The sequence below is a fragment of the Equus asinus genome, chromosome 5 (genome assembly GCF_041296235.1).
Source record: "Equus asinus isolate D_3611 breed Donkey chromosome 5, EquAss-T2T_v2, whole genome shotgun sequence".
Lineage (NCBI taxonomy): Eukaryota > Metazoa > Chordata > Mammalia > Perissodactyla > Equidae > Equus > Equus asinus.
In genome coordinates, this window is record NC_091794.1 from 65,028,589 (window position 1) to 65,036,521 (window position 7,933).

Below are 7,933 nucleotides of genomic sequence, written 5' to 3' on the forward strand. Positions count from 1 at the left end.
AGCAAGATTGGCAAGTGTTAATAATTTACACATTGGATAAAATATTCTTTTAATTGGCTAAAATATACGTTGTTAAATCTAGGTGATGGATGTTTCTGATATTGTCCTGCTTTTCTGTGTGTTTGAAAATTTTTATTTAAAAATGTAAAACACACATGTATTCTCGATTTCATTGACTTCCAGGGTACTCTCCTCACAGAAATGATTCCTTGACAGAGAGTTCTGGGAAGCCTCAAGGAAGCCCCAGCCCAGGGTGGGAGGGAAGGAATATCTTGATGCTGTGCCTCATCAAAGAGAACCATGCACCCAGGGTCTTGGATGATGATGAAAGCTGGTGAACCCGTGTCAAGAACTGTGGAGCACAGTGACGGCACAGTAGGAGCCTAGGGGAGTAACCAGAGGTGGCTCAACCTAGCACTTGTCTCCCCAGACCTCCCCTCCTGGGGCAAAATCCTCACCTGCTTTGTGGGACTCCTGGTGCTCATCACATGCCTGATCTCCGGTCTCCTGGTCAGCAAGAAAGTGTCACTTGTGTTCTTACTATTGGGTTGTAAGAACTCTTTATATATTATAAATATATGTTCTTTGCTAAAGATATGTTTTGCAAATATGTCTCCCATTTGCCACTTGGTGCTCATAGCTCTTTTAAAGCTTGAGTCAGTAGTGACAGCATCATCCACCCAACTCTGAATGACTCATTCCCAGCTCTCAGATGTTTCCGTCAACGCAAAGGATCATGTTCAAAAATAAATAACTCAGAAAACATATTAACCCACCATAAATTCCTGATGCCCAGTTTTTACTCAAATACTCATACAATAGATACCTGTTCCTCAAAATCAGAAGTGAAGTCAGATCGTGTCTCCTCAGCTTAATTTCTCTTCTATTCAGATCCTTCCTGGATTCCGTGGTCTACGATTTCAGTAATTCCCTTGGCACCATCCAAAATTTCTTACCACTCATCATATCTGCCTTGTAAAACTTCAAACCTTGATCTTGATTATCTGCTATGCCTTAGCTACTGCTGGTCTTATGATTTTATCACACAACATGATATTTTGGTACCATCGTAAATCCAAAATCAGCTGCATCAACTGGGAAGCATCCCTAATGCCTGGAAATTCTGCCTTCTTTTCATGTGTTGGCATATTTACTCCTTGATTTTCCACAAAGTCTGTTTTCAATATCCCCCACATTTCTTTTCCCTGCATATATATTCAAGGTTCTTTAACTTGCCTGCTATTTCATAGAGAAATTGCTATCTGTTCTTGCTTTAGTCTTGAACCATTGAGAAGAGGTCATCTACAATATGTGTCTCTGTGGCCTCACCTCCAGCCACGTCCTCAGATAATCCCACACTCCATCTGCCCTCACTATTCCATGGGTGCTTCCCTTGTAAGGCCACACTGATTCCTTTCTTACTAGACCAATAGAGACTTTTCATAGTTCATCTGACATGATCTTTAAGTGGAAAACTTTTAAGTATATTTGGAACAACTTAGATATGTGAATCATATGTTACAACTCTGACTGTTATAATATCTCAATGCAGAGAGTGCATATGTGAAAAAATTCAACTTACAAATGGAGAACATGCTGTCTGTAAATGGACTTGTAGAATCCAGTAAAAAAAAAAAAAAAACCAGAATGTAAACTGTCATTATTATTTTTTATATAGATTGCATGCAAAAGTGATAATATCTTGGTTATAATGGGTTAAAATATACTATTAAAATTAGTTTCACTTGTTTGTTTTTACTTTTTAAAATGTAGCTACCAAGAAAATTTTAAATTCCATAAGATAGAGAGCTAAATTCCACTATTCAACAGCACTGCTCAAGCCATAAAAATAAAGCCCAGAGAAAGTGGTGAGGGAAAATTTTTCCCAAGGAAAGGACTCTATCCAACCCAAACCGCAAGATGCAGCAAATGCTCTCTTACACATACACACACACACACATGAAAGGAAACAAACATCATCATAGAGTCCCACCACTACTTCTCAATGGCATGAGGTTGCATTGCTACGCAGCCCTAAGTGGACTAATCTCAGGAAAGAAGTCAGAAGTCAACATAATTTACCAATCAGGAAGATCTAAAACCAGAGACTAAAGGTCAAGATGTTTTGTGAATTTTCCATTGGTGGATTCTGTTCTTAATAATATATGTTAGGGAGACTTTTTCAAGAAGGGTTATTTTAAAACTTATCTTCCCTTTACTATGTAAAAATACGCAAGTTATGTAAAGAATAATTACTCTAGCCAATCAATGAAAATGAGATGATAGAACACAAATATTACTGTCATAAATCACTACTGGATTAGTGAGCCAGTCGGGGAACAGATGACATTAGATGAATTTGGATCTCATTAGGCTGATTCTGATTTCATGACCAGCATATTGATTGTATTATGCCAGGACCTATTAAATGTTCCGCTCCTGCTACTATTTAACCACCAGGGTCCACCAAGCAGACGAGTCCTTGCTGACAAATCCCCTGACTCCACCCCTCTGACATTACCTGGAGGATTTACACAAATCCCGCCCTGTCACTGCATTCTTCTATGTGCCCCAGGCCAGGGAAACATTTCCACAAAGCTCATGCTTTGTGGATGCCCAGATCTGGGGATGACACTTCTCCCTCATGTGAAGAAAAGGATCTGAGTGCAGACCCTGGGAGCTGCAGCAATTATGACAAGGACCAGGGTTTATGACAGAGAGAAGAGGACCTTTAGTGGGTACAGTTACCAGGGTCCAAGAAACCCCAGTGATTCCTGGATGGAATCAAAGAAGATGCTGTGGGACAGAACAGGTATTGTTGGGTGTGATTCTGCTTGGGAATGCCTGTAGGATGATGTATGTGACAGTGGTAAAGCATTCAACAGTGTTGTTCATTCTTTTATTCATTGTATGTCACAGAGTGCTTTCTACATACATCCAGGCACTAGTCTCACCCTCTGGAGCTTATGAACAGTGTCAGAAGATTTTTAAATTTTATTTATAACACACAGATACAGTGGTTGTGATGTGTTAGGTGTTCCAAGCATTTTTCAAACATTAACTCCTTTAATACTCTCCATGACCTTACAAAGTAGGTACACTTATCATTCTTGCCAACTGACAGATGAAGAGATTAAGACACTGACAAGGTAAGTAACTTGTCCAATACAAATATCTAGGAAGTGTTTGAGCTGGACTTTGAACTTAAGATGTTGGCTCCGTATTCTATGCTCTTAACCAAGATGTTTGTTCTCTAAGACTTCACAACATGCAGACACTGGACCAGCTTATCCATTTTCTTGGTACACCCAGTGGCCCAACTCTTTTATCTGTGTCTGAAAAAGATGCTATTTGCATCAAAATTGTTGCACATAGACACGCAAATGACTTCTACAAATATCTCTTGTCTTTGAAAATTCATAGAGAACATTTCAAAAAATTTCTTGCCCAGGCTGGGAAGGCTCTGAGGAAATCCCATTGTTACTCTAAGAAGCCAACGGCAGGCTGGGAGTTGCATCTGAGGGGAAAGGTGACCTCAGGAGTTACTGTGGAATTACGCAATTAATGGGGGAGTCTCAGCAGTAACTGAATTCAGAATTTTGTATTGTTTCACCCTGGGTGCTAATTTTCTGGCTGTGGTTGTAGGGGCTGGTGCTGCATCACAGAGAGAGGGAGAAGTTCACTGTGTTCTTGGGGAAACCAGACCCATGAAAGAAAAACTGATGGTTTCCTTTCACAATGGACTTGTGATGGGAAACATTCAGCCCAGAAGAGACAGTCATGTTCCTGAGGTAACCAGAAGTTACATCTGCTTCCACCAAGGCAGAAAGCCCTCCTTCATGGATTCGGTTTATCCAAATGAGACCAAGAAGGAGGAAATCATGTGATGCCATTCCAGGTGTGAGATCTGTGACAGTGGAGACTGTGTCTGGGAGGCTTTGAAAGGCCTCAAGGAAGTGACATTTGCTGTGAGCAGAATGACAAGTGTAAGCCATGACTGCCTGTGTCTGAGAATGGCTTGTGTGTCAGGGAGAAGGTGCCACTGGTGCAGAGACTCACAGGAAGAAGTGAGTTTGACCAGAGAAGGTCAGAAAGGTGGTGGTGTGGCTGGAAGGAGCCTGAGAAGAGAGAGGAGGGGAGATGGGAGCATGGTCCAAGACCTTGCACCTGGAAAATACAAATGTTGGGGCCGGCTCCATGGCCGAGGGGTTAAGTTCACGCGTTCCGCTGCAGCGGCCCAGGGTTCAGATCCTGGGCGCGGACATGGCACCGCTTGTCAGGCCACGTCGAGGTGGCGTCCCACATCCCACAACTAGAAGGACCTGCAACTAAGATCTACAACTATGTACGGGGGGGTTGGGGAGATAAAGCAGGAAAAAAAAAAAAAAGATTGGCAACAGTTTTTAGCCCAGGTGCCAATCTTAAAAAAAAAAAAAGAAAGAAAGAAACTACAAATGTTTAACATCTCACAAATTCTGTGGGCCAGGAAGGGGACACCGCTTAGCTGGGTGCGTCTGCCTCAAGGTCTCTCTGAATCAGGGGCTGTGTCTCTACTGAGGCTCAACTGGGGAGGATTTGCTCCCAAGTTCACTCATATGTGTGTTGTCAGAGTTCATTTGGACTGAGAGTCTGCATTCCTATTTGCCTGTTGGCTGGGCACTCCCTCCCTTCTCTCCTATGCAGCCTCTACATAGGACAACTGAAAACATAGGCACTTGCTCCCTGAGTTCCAGAGACATGACACAGAGAGAGAGATGGAAACAGGGGGAGGGAAAGAGGTAAGGAGCTCAAGAAAGTAAGAGGGAAGGGACAGGCTTTTAGTTACTAAAACTTGGATGTGATGTCCCATCACCTTGGCTGTATTCTGTTGTTCAGAAGACAGTTATTAACCACTTAGGGGTTGCACAAGGATGCGCACACCAGAAGACAGTGAGCACCGGGAGCCATTGTGGAGGCTGCCCACCACGTAGGCCGACATGAGGCACTTGGGTCTGATTCTAAGTCAAACAGGAGACCATGGAAGGTTTCATGCCAGTGAATGACAATATCTGAATTTCCTCTACTTTCAACCCCTTAAAGGTGCTGACTTGAAAACGAGTCCAAGAAGGGCAGTTACTTTCCCAGGATCACAGAGCGGGAACCTAGGCCAGCTTTGAGGGGTATTCCATGCTACGTCCCATCCTTTCTTGTCATTCTTTCATCTCTAAGTTTGTGCATCAGACACATGCGACACCAGACTACAGGTGTTGTTGCTATTCTCTCTTATATACCTGACGATGTTCCTAGTAAACTATTTCTAGCATTATTCCCATTATGCAGTTTGAGAGACTGAAGAGGCCCTGAGAGGCACAATGGCGTTTCCAGGACACAGAACTGGTAGGAAAAAAGAGGTCTGAACTCAACTGTGTGTCCTCCAACCTGGAACTCTGGTTCCATTCCCGAGGAGTTGTGTGGGGCACTGTGATGGATATTTGCGTACTGTTATAGAGATGACATGGGCAAGGGAGGTGAGCAGTCAAGACCACAGAGGGTATGATTGAAGAAAGGGGCCCAGATAATGGAAGCTTGGAGAAGTGACCTCACTTGTTTGGTGACAGACCCCAACAGAACTTAGTGCTTTGGTCTCCAGGCACCCACATTCTAGACACAGCCTCTTATCGAGCTCACTCAAGCTGAGACATTCAACACAGCAGGATGTTCTCATGTTGCATCCCTACTTGTTGAGGCTCTGGCTTCTGGAAAGCTGAGAATGACAGCCTTTTCAGTCACTGTAGACATTGGCTCAGCCCTCAACTGCAACGCCTCTGGCCATTTGGCAGGATGAGACCTCAGGTAACACAGGGCAGCCCAGGGCAGGCCACTTCAAGTCAGACCACAGCTGGATCCTACCTGGGCACTCCCACACCCCTTGAGGGAGGAGTGAGGAGGGGTGGAGCCAGGAGTGGAGGCGGGAGTGAAGTGAGGGGTGGGGGGCTGATGGGGGACCATCCTGGGCAGGGACAGGAGCAGGTTGCTCAGTGTTGGAAGCCTGGCTGTGTGTCATGTTCATAGCCCAGGTTGTGGCTGGCAAGATGGGAAGGTGAGTGCTGGGGACCAAGCTCCTCTAACTGTATGTAAATCCCAAGCCTTCCAGATGTCACCTCATTCCCTCCCTGGCTGGAGGTCTACGCAGATGTCCTCTGTACCTGATCTGTGGTGGGATTTCCTCCTCTGGCCAAGTCACAGCAGGCTCCTGAGACCTCCTGGCCTGGCTCTTGGGTATTGTCTTTGAAGAGCTGCATGCAGGAGATGGTCAAGGAACTGGTGGATGGCTTCGGTTACCCCACCTCCTTGGACAGGGGCCAGGTGCACCAGGCCACCAACAATGACCAGGGCTGGTCTGAGGTGAGAGCGGGCACAGAGGGGTTACCACATCCACTACCCTGAGATGACCAAGGTCAGTCCAGAATCCAGACTCAAACTGAGAATCCCTTAGGATCCTAACAGTGCTGTCCCACCTGAATGTCCCACAGTCTCATTACTGAAGGAATCTGGACTTCTCCTCCCCACCAGTTGCACAGGAAGGTGTGAAGTTTCTTTTTGCATATTCCTAGGAAGATTAGAGAAAACATTGATGTTGTTGTCACTTCCCACTAGGCTATGAGTATCTTTGAATTTTACCTTTTTCTGAGCTTGGGACCCTCATAATGAGGGTCTCAAAACTCCCTTTAATGTAAAAGAAAGAACCATCAGAGTCTTTTTGAAATCAAAAGGATTCTCATAGGATGTCTCTGCCCTGTACACTGTCTCCACACTGGGGGAGGGTGAGGTTCCCACGGAACATTTCCCCCCAGGTCAGGGGCAGATGAACCTCAGGCCGTATAGAGGGAGTGTCCCACAGCCCTCTCTTGGTGTGGTCCTCGATTCTGACCTAGCTGACCTTGAGAAGCCCCTTGGCATGCGTAAGCCTCTGTTCTCATCTCTACAGTGGGGCGTCTGTTGAGGATTCACTGGGTGGCACTCTTCATGGAGGGAGGGCTGTTGTTCCTCAGCTAACACACAGCCTGGAGGGAGCTCACTGTAGAATCTTCCCCCACCCAGACTCAGTATTTTGAAAGCCTAGAACCTTGTTCAATGTAGGAACTCCTGTCCCTGCTGTTGCACACATCCCTGAGGGGCTTGGAGTTCCTGGGTGAGCTGAAGACCTTGAACCTTCTGGTGGGTCATGGTGATGCTGCTGACTGTATGTCCTGCCTTGTCTCACCCAGAGTGAAGATGAATCCACTGCACATCTAAATGAAGCCTGCAGGATATGTGCCCTCCTGGCATGTGTGATGGAGAAGCTGAGTCTAAGGTCTCAGCCTTCCTGGGTAGAGTCATCTGCAATGTCACCACCTTTGTGTTCAACTACTCGGCTTTCAACACATATCACCAGGTCCTGGATCAGCTGTTTTCTAGGTGAGTACCTGCCCCCTCCTGAGTACAGTGGTGACTCTGCCCACTGCCAGCTGTGTGTCTTGGGAATGTCGTCACATCTCTCTGAGCCTCAGTTGGCTCCTCTGAAAAGTGGGGTGGGAGAGGATCAACTTTATAGGGTTCTCCCAGGGACTAAGGGGATCAGCCATGGCAGGTGCTTTCCTGGTTCCTGGCTCTGCAGAGAGGGCTGTGGGCCATGCTATGGTTGTTCATGCTTATTATTTCTCTGTCCCCTTTGAAAAGTAGTCTTCCTCTCCCGTCACTGGCTTGTGGCCTTTCTGAGTTTGGGAAAGCACAGAGAAAGCATGCTGCCAAGGATTTTGAGATTCCATCCAGCTGGTCCTGGTCCTTGTCCTTGGTGTAGCCAGTGAGGGATCTCTGGGGAAGCAGAGGGGCCCCAGACCCACTCAGATACCTGGGATGGTTCTGGTTGAAGTTCATTCAACAATGTATATTAAGCACGTACTCCACGAACGAC